The sequence below is a fragment of the Helianthus annuus genome, chromosome 9 (genome assembly GCF_002127325.2).
Source record: "Helianthus annuus cultivar XRQ/B chromosome 9, HanXRQr2.0-SUNRISE, whole genome shotgun sequence".
Lineage (NCBI taxonomy): Eukaryota > Viridiplantae > Streptophyta > Magnoliopsida > Asterales > Asteraceae > Helianthus > Helianthus annuus.
The window spans coordinates 51,490,658-51,503,799 of record NC_035441.2 but is presented as its reverse complement, the minus strand read 5'-3'; positions in this window follow the sequence as shown (position 1 = coordinate 51,503,799).

The following is a 13,142-nucleotide window of genomic DNA, read 5'->3' as shown; positions in this document are numbered from 1 at the left end:
GAAAGACCTTATGGCTTGAAATTTTGTAAAACTATGAGAAGATAAAGAATGATGTTAAAAGATTACGTTTTGTAAAAGAAATGTTTTCTACGAACAAAGTGTTTAAATTCTCGTCATGAAATATATATCCAACTTACAAGTTCTTTATTCAAGATAAAAAAAAAGAAATATTTTCTGCTTCGTTTTACTTAAAATATGGTACCAACCAATTGGTCGCACGATATAAAAACGAAGTGACACTTTGTCTTTCATCTTTTGCAATGAACGTTAAGCGGTTGATCGATGTCTTGCATGTGGTGGATAACCAAATAAAAGAAACAAGAAAACCATCACAATTTTGTAGTCAAAAGTTTTCAAGATACCATATTAAAAAAGGTATATGTATTATCTATATCCGTAAACTATTATTCCATTACATGTCTCTGTCTTATTATCAGGGATTCAGGGGCGGATCTACCTTGAAGAGACCGGGTTGCAGGGAACCCAGCCGATTTCGAATTATTAGTAAAAACCTATATAGAAAATATAATGTAAACTGATAAATAAATTATAAACGGAACCCTTAACACAAAATTTGAAGTGTTAAATTGGTTCTGTGCTCTTTTTCTAATCGTTAAACTAAATTGAAGTTCGATTTCCATCCTGTGCAATTTCTCCTTTAACCTTTTAATTAGAACTGTTTTTAAAATTCAAAATCCATATCTAATAATAATCCTATGTCTGCACTTAGCAGATCCATATAATAATCTAGCAAGCACTAGCACTCCAATGGTAGGTGTGTTGTGTTTTAGGTGTTTGGTCTTGGGTTCCAGGTTGCATGGTGACAAAATTTTAGAAATAATAGTTTTTCAACGGTTTAACATTACACAACGTGCGTGTTAGGTTTTACCTTTTCTTTCCACTGAGACATGCTTATTTCTTTCCATTTTTTTTTATTTTGTTAAAAATCGGTCTTTTCCTCGCCGCGGAGCGCCCTACTAGTTAGGGTTAAAGTAAAAACAACCCACCTCTAACCTCTTCCATCGTTTATTCCTTCGCATCGCTCCGTGTTCCAAAACAAAAAAAAGGCCGACCCGAACTGTCAAACCGACTTGAAATTGTGGTTTATGTTCGGTCCTATGACATAGGAGCATTTAAAAAAGTGAACCCATTGGAAAAAATTTTTTGCATCCGTCACTTCTTATTGTTATGTTAACAATCAGAAGCAGAAGCATTTGAAGTATCAAACATATCACAATGAAGCTAAACCGAATTAGACACGATATCTTTTATCATTAATATTATAGCTTTCCAACACAATAGGTACATGTTATTTTGCCAATTGCTAATCAAATTCTTGGAAGTTGAAAGAAATAAATCTCGCTATAATATATTTTTTAAAAGAATATTATTACTTGTAATATGGGATAATATACATATTTTCAACTAAACAAAATCATAGAAAAGAGTATTCTCAGTGGGTACGAAACATTATAAAAACAATCTTGGAAGCACTGGCGAGATAATGGCGAAGATTGAGATTTCTTATGAGTAGTCGAAAACGTATATACCTAAAAAAATTATAAAACCGGGGGTCGAAAACGTATATACCTAAAAAATTTTATCCGAAAACTACATACCGGATACTATTGAGTAAAAAGTCCGGGAGTTGCCCCCCCCCCCCCCCCACATCTCTCTATGTTGCGGCCCTGCTTGTGGATAGATCTTGATGGCTTATAGTTCATGATCAATCTATGGACTTCATCATGCATGCCTTTAGTTGTACGTTGGGGTCGACTTCAAAGATATTTTCATCCTACTAGACCGTTCGTAGTGGGTGGTATTTTTTCAAAAAAAAAAGCAGTCAAATACACCCCAACACGCTATGGCCCCACCCCCTTGGGTGTTTTTGGGCGTGATTTTCGAAAAAAAGTTCTCCAGCGTGATTTAAAACAATCCAAAATTGCACAATGTTTGAGAATTGACCGTTTTCAAACGGTAAAATTCATTTAATAATTTAATTTAATTTTTTTAAATTCCCATTTAAATCTATAAATACCTGAAGGGGTATGGTCACAGATCTTGCGTCAGCACGACCGCGAGTGACCATTACCCTTATCAAAAACCCCCTGAGGTGGTATGTTTTGAGAAGTTGGTCCGTATACCTGAAGGGAGTTTTGATATTATAGTAGGAATGGATTGGTTATCCAAGTACCATGCTGAGGTGGTATGTTTTGAGAAGTTGGTCCGTATACCACTTTCGACTGGTAAGATCTTAGAAGTTCGTGGGGAGAAACCCGTCAGTGGTCTTAAACTTATGTCTTGTACCCAAGCTCGCAAATACCTGCGAAAGAAATATGTTGCTTTCTTGGCACATGTCGTAGAGGATAAAGGAAAGGGTAAGACTATCCAAGATATCCCTGTTGTTCGGGATTATCCTGAGGTATTTCCTGAAGAATTACCTGGTTTACCCCCTGTGCACCAAGTTGAGTTCCGCATCGATCTCGTGCCTGGTGCAAATCCTATTGCTAAATCACCTTATCGTCTTGCACCGTCTGAGATGCAAGAGTTATCTAAGCAGCTTCAGGAGCTTTCTGACAAAGGATTCATCCGTCCAAGCTTTTCCCCTTGGGGCGCTCCTGTCCTATTCGTGAAAAAGAAAGATGGATCTTTTAGGATGTGTATCGATTACCGTGAGCTTAACAAGCTTACCATCAAGAATCGATATCCCCTACCTCGCATTGATGATCTCTTTGATCAGCTACAGGGTGCTACTTGCTTTTTGAAGATTGATCTATGTTCTGGGTATCATCAACTTCGAGTTCTCGAAGAAGATATTCCCAAGACAGCTTTTCACACCAGATATGGTCATTATGAGTTCACTGTTATGCCTTTAGGTTTAACTAATGCTCCTGCTGTTTTCATGGACTTGATGAATAGGATTTGTAAGCCTTATTTGGACAAGTTCATCATTGTTTTCATTGATGATATTTTGATCTATTCTAAGACTCGAGCTGATCATGAATAGCATCTTCGTCTTACGATGGAGCTTCTAAAGAAAGAACAGCTTTTCGCCAAATTCTCCAAGTGTGATTCTGGCTTAAGGAAGTTCAATTTTTGGGGCACATCGTCAACGAACAAGGTATACATGTAGATCCCGCCAAAATCAGTACGATTAAGGATTGGGATACTCCTACTACTCCTACCGAGGTTCATTCATTTCTTGGTCTAGCGGGTTATTACCGCCGTTTCATTGAAAATTTCTCCAAGATTGCGGTTCTTTAACTCAGAAAAGCAGACCTTTTGAGTGGGGACCTAAACAGGAAGAAGCTTTCCAGACCTTGAAATAGAAGCTCTGCGATGCGCCTATTCTATCTTTGCCCGAGGGTAACAACGATTTTTTCGTGTACTGTGATGCATCCAACTTAGGTCTTGGCTGTGTTCTTATGCAAAGAAACAAAGTTATAGCCTATGCATCAAGACAACTAAAAGTGCACGAGAAAAACTACACAACTCATGATCTTGAGTTAGGTGCAGTAGTCTTTGCTCTCAAAATCTGGAGACACTACCTCTACGGTACAAAGTGTGTAGTGTTTACTGACCACAAAAGTCTCCAGCATATCTTCAATCAGAAAGAACTTAACATGAGGCAACGACGTTGGGTTGAACTCCTAAACGACTACGATTGCGAAATTCGCTACCATCCTGGTAAGGCGAATGTCGTGGCTGACGCATTGAGTCGTAAGGAACATGTCAAGCTTCACTGTGTTCAGGTTCGATCTGACATTCAAACCCGCATAGTTCAGGCTCAACATACTTGTGTTACACAAGACTTGATGGGTAAAGAGTTACCGTGTCATACTAATCCTGAGCTTGAACTGAAAGACTTTGGGATTTTCTATTTCATGGGCCGTTTGTGGGTCCCAAGTATAACAATCTTCGTACCTTGCTAATGGATGAAGCTCACAAGTCTCGTTATTCTATTCATCCTGGTGCAGACAAAATGTATAAGGACCTTCGAACCCAGTATTGGTGGCCGGGTATGAAGAAAGACATTGCCTTATACGTTTCAAAATGCCTTACTTGTCTTAAGGTTAAGGCAGAACACCAACATCCCTCTGGATTATTGGAGCAACCAGAGATTCCGGTTTGGAAATGAGAAAACATTTCAATGGATCTCATTACCAAGTTACCGCGCACTAAAAGAGGTCATGATGCCATTTGGGTTATTGTTGATCGTCTAACAAAGTCAGCACATTTCTTGCCGATCCGTGAGGATCTATCTGCTGACAAGTTGGCCAAAATCTATGTTGATGAGATTGTATCTCAACATGGTGTTCCTTTGAACATTATATCTGACAGATATGCTCGATTCTCGTCTCGCTTTTGGAGAACCATGCAATCTGCCATGGGAACCCAACTTCATTTGAGCTCAGCGTACCATCCGCAGACAGATGGTCAATCTGAGAGAACAATCCAGACCCTGGAGGATATGCTTAGAGCTTGTGTGATCGATTTTGGTGGTAGTTGGGATTCGCATCTACCATTGATCGAATTCTCCTACAATAATAGTTATCACTCTAGCATCAATATGGCTCCTTTCGAAGCTTTATACGGTCAAAAATGTCATTCACCGGTCTGCTGGAATGAGATAGGTGAAGCTCAGCTTACTGGACCTGAACTCATTCTAGAGACTACAGATAAGGTCAAGAAGATTCGTGATAACCTTCAGACAGCTAGAAGCCGTCAAAAGAGTTACGCGGATCGACGACACAAGCCCTTAGAATTCCAAGGTTGTGATCACGTCCTACTCAAGGTATCCCCTTGGAAAGGTGTGATTAGATTTGGGAAGAAAGGAAAACTTGCACCACGCTATGTTGGACCATTCAAGATCGTTGAAAGAATCGGAAAAGTAGCCTACAGATTAGAGCTACCTCCTGAACTTGGAAATGTTCATCCAATGTTCCACGTGTCCAATCTCAGAAAGTGTTTAGCTGATGAGAACCTCCACATACCACTTGATGAAATTCGTGTTGATAACACGATACACTTCGTTGAGAAACCGGTGGAGATAGTGGACCGTACATTCAGGCAGTTGAAGAACAAGCGGATTCGGTTGGTCAAAGTTCGCTGGGAATCTAAACGTGGCCCAGATTTACTTGGGAACGTGAAGATCAGATGAAATCGAAATATCCGCATCTATTCTCACAAGTTTCCTCTAAATAAATTTCGGGACGAAATTTCCTGAAGTAGGGGAGACTGTGACATTTGTGCTTGCGATGTCATTGTACAGACTCTGAACAATACAATATTAATAAAACAGTGTGTTTTCATCCCAATATTTGTCATTTATGTTTGATTTTATGCACGTGTTGATTTTTGATCAATTTTGAACTCTATATCGCTTTCTAGAGAGTTATACGCAAACTGATGCGTAATCGCAGTCAGTTTATCGCGACAAACACTCCGGAACAGCAACATAAACTTAACATACCTTAAATAACCTTTACATAACTTAGAAATAAGTTTTAAAGGCTTTGGTATGGCAAAAACAAGTTTATTCGCTCTCAGGGACTATTTGCGTCAACTTGCAAAAGTTTGTCGTTTCGTAAAGAAACGTACAGTCTGAAACTTGATCATAAGTTAAACATACCATATATAACCTAAACATGGCTTAGAAATAAGTTTTGATGGGTTCGGTGTGCGAAAACATGCTTATATGATCTTACAGGGGCTAAAAGTGTCAAAAACGGCGTAAGTTTGCATTTTCGCGCATATCTTGCGTTCTGGCCACATCTGGACATCCAAAATTTTTGTACACACTAAAATATTTTTATTTTAGTGTTTGGGACGCGAAAACGCCATTCGTCACGCATTTTGGATCGTACACACGTCCGTTTGAGTTTCGTCGTAATTTAACGAACAACGCGACCGTACGACCAACGACCAAACGAGCCGACATCCGAGAGTTTTCCATGCATATTCTGAGTCTCTAAACTTTATTGACCTTGTAGAGCCTTGAAAATGGCTTAACGGGTGTCAAAAGTGCCAAAAATGGACTCAAATGCATGCAGGGACCTAAACTGTCATTTTTCAAACTTTTGCTGATCTGGGGACCTCAGGCGGGGCGCGTAAACCTACCCCTGTACCTTACGCGGGCCGTGTAAAGTCCCCAGCGACCAGAAAGTTGATTTCAGCATTCTGTTTGATCTCCAAGGGCTGTTTATGCCAATTTTTGGAATGTTAAGCAAGTTTAAGTGATCACCAAGCCTACTAATCAGCTCCTAACACATGGATGGCCATGATTTAATGCTTGTTGGCCACACAAAACTTGGCATAATCTTGTAGCTTTGCTATAACTATAAATAGCCAAGCTCTCTTCCATTCTCCTTGCTCATTCCTCATTCTTCTCCTCTCATATCTGCTTTGGAGCTCTCTCAACTGAGTTTGGGACTTGTCTTCTTTGTAGAAAAGATAGCAAGGACTTGGGTGAGCACTCTTTCATTCTTTTATTTGCTTTCTAGTTTAATTAGTCAAACAAGTGTTTGACTTTCAGTTTGACCAGTCTTTGGTCAACGCAAAGTTCGGTTGAACTTTGCAACGTGATTGTAATCACGTTGGTTATAATCCTTAGTGATTATACCCGATGATTACCGCGTTAACTAGGTGTAGTGTCGAGTCAAAGTTTCGGTCAAAATGCGTTTTAGCACGCATTTTGCAACGGAACTACTTTAGGGTATCAAAACACTTTGTTTTGATACTAAATCAGTAGGTTAAACATGTCTTGACATGTTTAACTCGTCACTAATAGTTTAGTACTTCTTTAGGGTCGTAAGGTAAGCGGTCTAAACAACCGCTTAGACTTTCGAACCCGACCCGTTTGGTCGATCTTTGGGATCCAACCAAGCTTAGTAGTGATCATAGTTGCACAGGGAATAACCTCAGAGGTTATACCTTATGATCACATAGGATTGGTTAGTCATATGCTAGTTAGCTTGTATGCCCATAGGAAATGACCAAAATACCCTTTTGAAGCATAAATCCGTATTTTGACTATGTGAACATATTTTTGACATGTAAACTGATTTAGTAACATGTTTAGGGATAATTGGGCATGTAAGACTTGGCATAGCACATAGTTAAGCATCCGAACCTAGTTTTACGCTAACGATGCCTTATAGTAGCTTATGTTACCATAATGTGTCGAAACGGGTCAAAAGAACTTAGGTAAACTTTCCAATCAGAATGTAGGGCCTATTAAATCATACCATATGAGTTCAATTACTCATTTGATTTATAGAACCTCATTCTATCCTATCTCCCGATTTAGGAGCCGATTATTAACATAGTTACCTATACTAGGTGCCGTTTGATTCTGTGATACTTGGAGCTTAAAATTGGTCTTATTCTCAAGACTAATTAGCAATCCCAAGTGAGTACATAGTTCCCCTCTTTTACCGTTTTCAAATACTTTGGGGTGATACACATGCACATACGTGTTACTTTTGTGCATTTCATGCTTTTATGACATAAACATGCTAGTTTCACCTAGTACGCTTATAGTACATGCTTTCAATTAAGTTTTGCTATGTATGTTAAGCATGCTAGCACATTGATTTATTACACATTTGTTTCATATGTTTACTTAGCATATGTACACATTGTTTTACATGATATTTCTGCTATGTATGTTTACTGAGCATGCTAGCACATCGTTTTACATGAACATTTCTACTAGGCATGTTTACTTAGCATTCCTAGTATATGGTTTTCACATGCTACATTGGTTATGACATTTGGTGTGTTTAATCGAGACAATAATGCATTCATTAACATTGATCACGCCGCTCGGACTTATGTAATGGTACCATAGGAATTGACAACTCCCGTTTCCGACTTCCTAGGTTTGTTTGGAAGTTGGGAATGACAGAATCCGACTACATAATTTAGATAAACCTTTAATTCGTTTAAGGGTTTGTCGCCACAGTCGCAAGGCTTGAATGTATGCAATTAACATCCCTGCATAAATGTTTGTAATCATAAAGCATTGTTTTTCTGCAAAGCATAACATTTGATTTAAACTTAGGTTTATTCAAAAACCTTGTTTTGTACATTTTACTATGGGGTTGAGTAATTACTTGTTATTCACCATACATGACATTTGTTTCACATTGACATCATTACATAGTTTAAGTAGATGATTTCCTACTTGTTATGCATTTCTTGGTTTACAGATACATGATACAACATGACATTATAATGGTTATTAACATTTTGACATTTAACAATGCTTTGGTTGGTTATTGATAAGTGACACTTATGTCTTTCTCATGTGTTTATATGATAAAAGCTTGTGGATACGCCGCGGACTTCCTACTATTAAGGCACTTTATCATATCCACTCTTGCGTTTCCTATAATATTTACGACCTCCATTTTCCAAAAACATGACAGGTTGTACCGAACTTCCAACCACTTCAATTGGTTTTTATTTTTTTCCATGCATTGGCCTTTAAAAAAGTGACCATATTGAAAAAATTTTTTGACATGCCTCACTTCTTATTGTTATGTTAACAATCAGAAGCAGAAGCATTTGAAGTATCAAACATATCACAATGAAGCTAAACCGAATTAGACACGATATCTTTTATCATTAATATTATAGCTTTCCAACACAATAGGTACATGTTATTTTGCCAATTGCTAATCAAATTCTTGGAAGTTGAAAGAAATAAATCTCGCTATAATATATTTTTTAAAAGAATATTATTACTTGTAATATGGGATAATATACATATTTTCAACTAAACAAAATCATAGAAAAGAGTATTCTCAGTGGGTACGAAACATTATAAAAACAATCTTGGAAGCACTGGCGAGATAATGGCGAAGATTGAGATTTCTTATGAGTAGTCGAAAACGTATATACCTAAAAAAATTATAAAACCGGGGGTCGAAAACGTATATACCTAAAAAATTTTATCCGAAAACTACATACCGGATACTATTGAGTAAAAAGTCCGGGAGTTGCCCCCCCCCCCCCCCCCACATCTCTCTATGTTGCGGCCCTGCTTGTGGATAGATCTTGATGGCTTATAGTTCATGATCAATCTATGGACTTCATCATGCATGCCTTTAGTTGTACGTTGGGGTCGACTTCAAAGATATTTTCATCCTACTAGACCGTTCGTAGTGGGTGGTATTTTTTCAAAAAAAAAAGCAGTCAAATACACCCCAACACGCTATGGCCCCACCCCCTTGGGTGTTTTTGGGCGTGATTTTCGAAAAAAAGTTCTCCAGCGTGATTTAAAACAATCCAAAATTGCACAATGTTTGAGAATTGACCGTTTTCAAACGGTAAAATTCATTTAATAATTTAATTTAATTTTTTTAAATTCCCATTTAAATCTATAAATACCTGAAGGGGTATGGTCACAGATCTTGCGTCAGCACGACCGCGAGTGACCATTACCCTTATCAAAAACCCCCTGAGGTGGTATGTTTTGAGAAGTTGGTCCGTATACCTGAAGGGAGTTTTGATATTATAGTAGGAATGGATTGGTTATCCAAGTACCATGCTGAGGTGGTATGTTTTGAGAAGTTGGTCCGTATACCACTTTCGACTGGTAAGATCTTAGAAGTTCGTGGGGAGAAACCCGTCAGTGGTCTTAAACTTATGTCTTGTACCCAAGCTCGCAAATACCTGCGAAAGAAATATGTTGCTTTCTTGGCACATGTCGTAGAGGATAAAGGAAAGGGTAAGACTATCCAAGATATCCCTGTTGTTCGGGATTATCCTGAGGTATTTCCTGAAGAATTACCTGGTTTACCCCCTGTGCACCAAGTTGAGTTCCGCATCGATCTCGTGCCTGGTGCAAATCCTATTGCTAAATCACCTTATCGTCTTGCACCGTCTGAGATGCAAGAGTTATCTAAGCAGCTTCAGGAGCTTTCTGACAAAGGATTCATCCGTCCAAGCTTTTCCCCTTGGGGCGCTCCTGTCCTATTCGTGAAAAAGAAAGATGGATCTTTTAGGATGTGTATCGATTACCGTGAGCTTAACAAGCTTACCATCAAGAATCGATATCCCCTACCTCGCATTGATGATCTCTTTGATCAGCTACAGGGTGCTACTTGCTTTTTGAAGATTGATCTATGTTCTGGGTATCATCAACTTCGAGTTCTCGAAGAAGATATTCCCAAGACAGCTTTTCACACCAGATATGGTCATTATGAGTTCACTGTTATGCCTTTAGGTTTAACTAATGCTCCTGCTGTTTTCATGGACTTGATGAATAGGATTTGTAAGCCTTATTTGGACAAGTTCATCATTGTTTTCATTGATGATATTTTGATCTATTCTAAGACTCGAGCTGATCATGAATAGCATCTTCGTCTTACGATGGAGCTTCTAAAGAAAGAACAGCTTTTCGCCAAATTCTCCAAGTGTGATTCTGGCTTAAGGAAGTTCAATTTTTGGGGCACATCGTCAACGAACAAGGTATACATGTAGATCCCGCCAAAATCAGTACGATTAAGGATTGGGATACTCCTACTACTCCTACCGAGGTTCATTCATTTCTTGGTCTAGCGGGTTATTACCGCCGTTTCATTGAAAATTTCTCCAAGATTGCGGTTCTTTAACTCAGAAAAGCAGACCTTTTGAGTGGGGACCTAAACAGGAAGAAGCTTTCCAGACCTTGAAATAGAAGCTCTGCGATGCGCCTATTCTATCTTTGCCCGAGGGTAACAACGATTTTTTCGTGTACTGTGATGCATCCAACTTAGGTCTTGGCTGTGTTCTTATGCAAAGAAACAAAGTTATAGCCTATGCATCAAGACAACTAAAAGTGCACGAGAAAAACTACACAACTCATGATCTTGAGTTAGGTGCAGTAGTCTTTGCTCTCAAAATCTGGAGACACTACCTCTACGGTACAAAGTGTGTAGTGTTTACTGACCACAAAAGTCTCCAGCATATCTTCAATCAGAAAGAACTTAACATGAGGCAACGACGTTGGGTTGAACTCCTAAACGACTACGATTGCGAAATTCGCTACCATCCTGGTAAGGCGAATGTCGTGGCTGACGCATTGAGTCGTAAGGAACATGTCAAGCTTCACTGTGTTCAGGTTCGATCTGACATTCAAACCCGCATAGTTCAGGCTCAACATACTTGTGTTACACAAGACTTGATGGGTAAAGAGTTACCGTGTCATACTAATCCTGAGCTTGAACTGAAAGACTTTGGGATTTTCTATTTCATGGGCCGTTTGTGGGTCCCAAGTATAACAATCTTCGTACCTTGCTAATGGATGAAGCTCACAAGTCTCGTTATTCTATTCATCCTGGTGCAGACAAAATGTATAAGGACCTTCGAACCCAGTATTGGTGGCCGGGTATGAAGAAAGACATTGCCTTATACGTTTCAAAATGCCTTACTTGTCTTAAGGTTAAGGCAGAACACCAACATCCCTCTGGATTATTGGAGCAACCAGAGATTCCGGTTTGGAAATGAGAAAACATTTCAATGGATCTCATTACCAAGTTACCGCGCACTAAAAGAGGTCATGATGCCATTTGGGTTATTGTTGATCGTCTAACAAAGTCAGCACATTTCTTGCCGATCCGTGAGGATCTATCTGCTGACAAGTTGGCCAAAATCTATGTTGATGAGATTGTATCTCAACATGGTGTTCCTTTGAACATTATATCTGACAGATATGCTCGATTCTCGTCTCGCTTTTGGAGAACCATGCAATCTGCCATGGGAACCCAACTTCATTTGAGCTCAGCGTACCATCCGCAGACAGATGGTCAATCTGAGAGAACAATCCAGACCCTGGAGGATATGCTTAGAGCTTGTGTGATCGATTTTGGTGGTAGTTGGGATTCGCATCTACCATTGATCGAATTCTCCTACAATAATAGTTATCACTCTAGCATCAATATGGCTCCTTTCGAAGCTTTATACGGTCAAAAATGTCATTCACCGGTCTGCTGGAATGAGATAGGTGAAGCTCAGCTTACTGGACCTGAACTCATTCTAGAGACTACAGATAAGGTCAAGAAGATTCGTGATAACCTTCAGACAGCTAGAAGCCGTCAAAAGAGTTACGCGGATCGACGACACAAGCCCTTAGAATTCCAAGGTTGTGATCACGTCCTACTCAAGGTATCCCCTTGGAAAGGTGTGATTAGATTTGGGAAGAAAGGAAAACTTGCACCACGCTATGTTGGACCATTCAAGATCGTTGAAAGAATCGGAAAAGTAGCCTACAGATTAGAGCTACCTCCTGAACTTGGAAATGTTCATCCAATGTTCCACGTGTCCAATCTCAGAAAGTGTTTAGCTGATGAGAACCTCCACATACCACTTGATGAAATTCGTGTTGATAACACGATACACTTCGTTGAGAAACCGGTGGAGATAGTGGACCGTACATTCAGGCAGTTGAAGAACAAGCGGATTCGGTTGGTCAAAGTTCGCTGGGAATCTAAACGTGGCCCAGATTTACTTGGGAACGTGAAGATCAGATGAAATCGAAATATCCGCATCTATTCTCACAAGTTTCCTCTAAATAAATTTCGGGACGAAATTTCCTGAAGTAGGGGAGACTGTGACATTTGTGCTTGCGATGTCATTGTACAGACTCTGAACAATACAATATTAATAAAACAGTGTGTTTTCATCCCAATATTTGTCATTTATGTTTGATTTTATGCACGTGTTGATTTTTGATCAATTTTGAACTCTATATCGCTTTCTAGAGAGTTATACGCAAACTGATGCGTAATCGCAGTCAGTTTATCGCGACAAACACTCCGGAACAGCAACATAAACTTAACATACCTTAAATAACCTTTACATAACTTAGAAATAAGTTTTAAAGGCTTTGGTATGGCAAAAACAAGTTTATTCGCTCTCAGGGACTATTTGCGTCAACTTGCAAAAGTTTGTCGTTTCGTAAAGAAACGTACAGTCTGAAACTTGATCATAAGTTAAACATACCATATATAACCTAAACATGGCTTAGAAATAAGTTTTGATGGGTTCGGTGTGCGAAAACATGCTTATATGATCTTACAGGGGCTAAAAGTGTCAAAAACGGCGTAAGTTTGCATTTTCGCGCATATCTTGCGTTCTGGCCACATCTGGACATC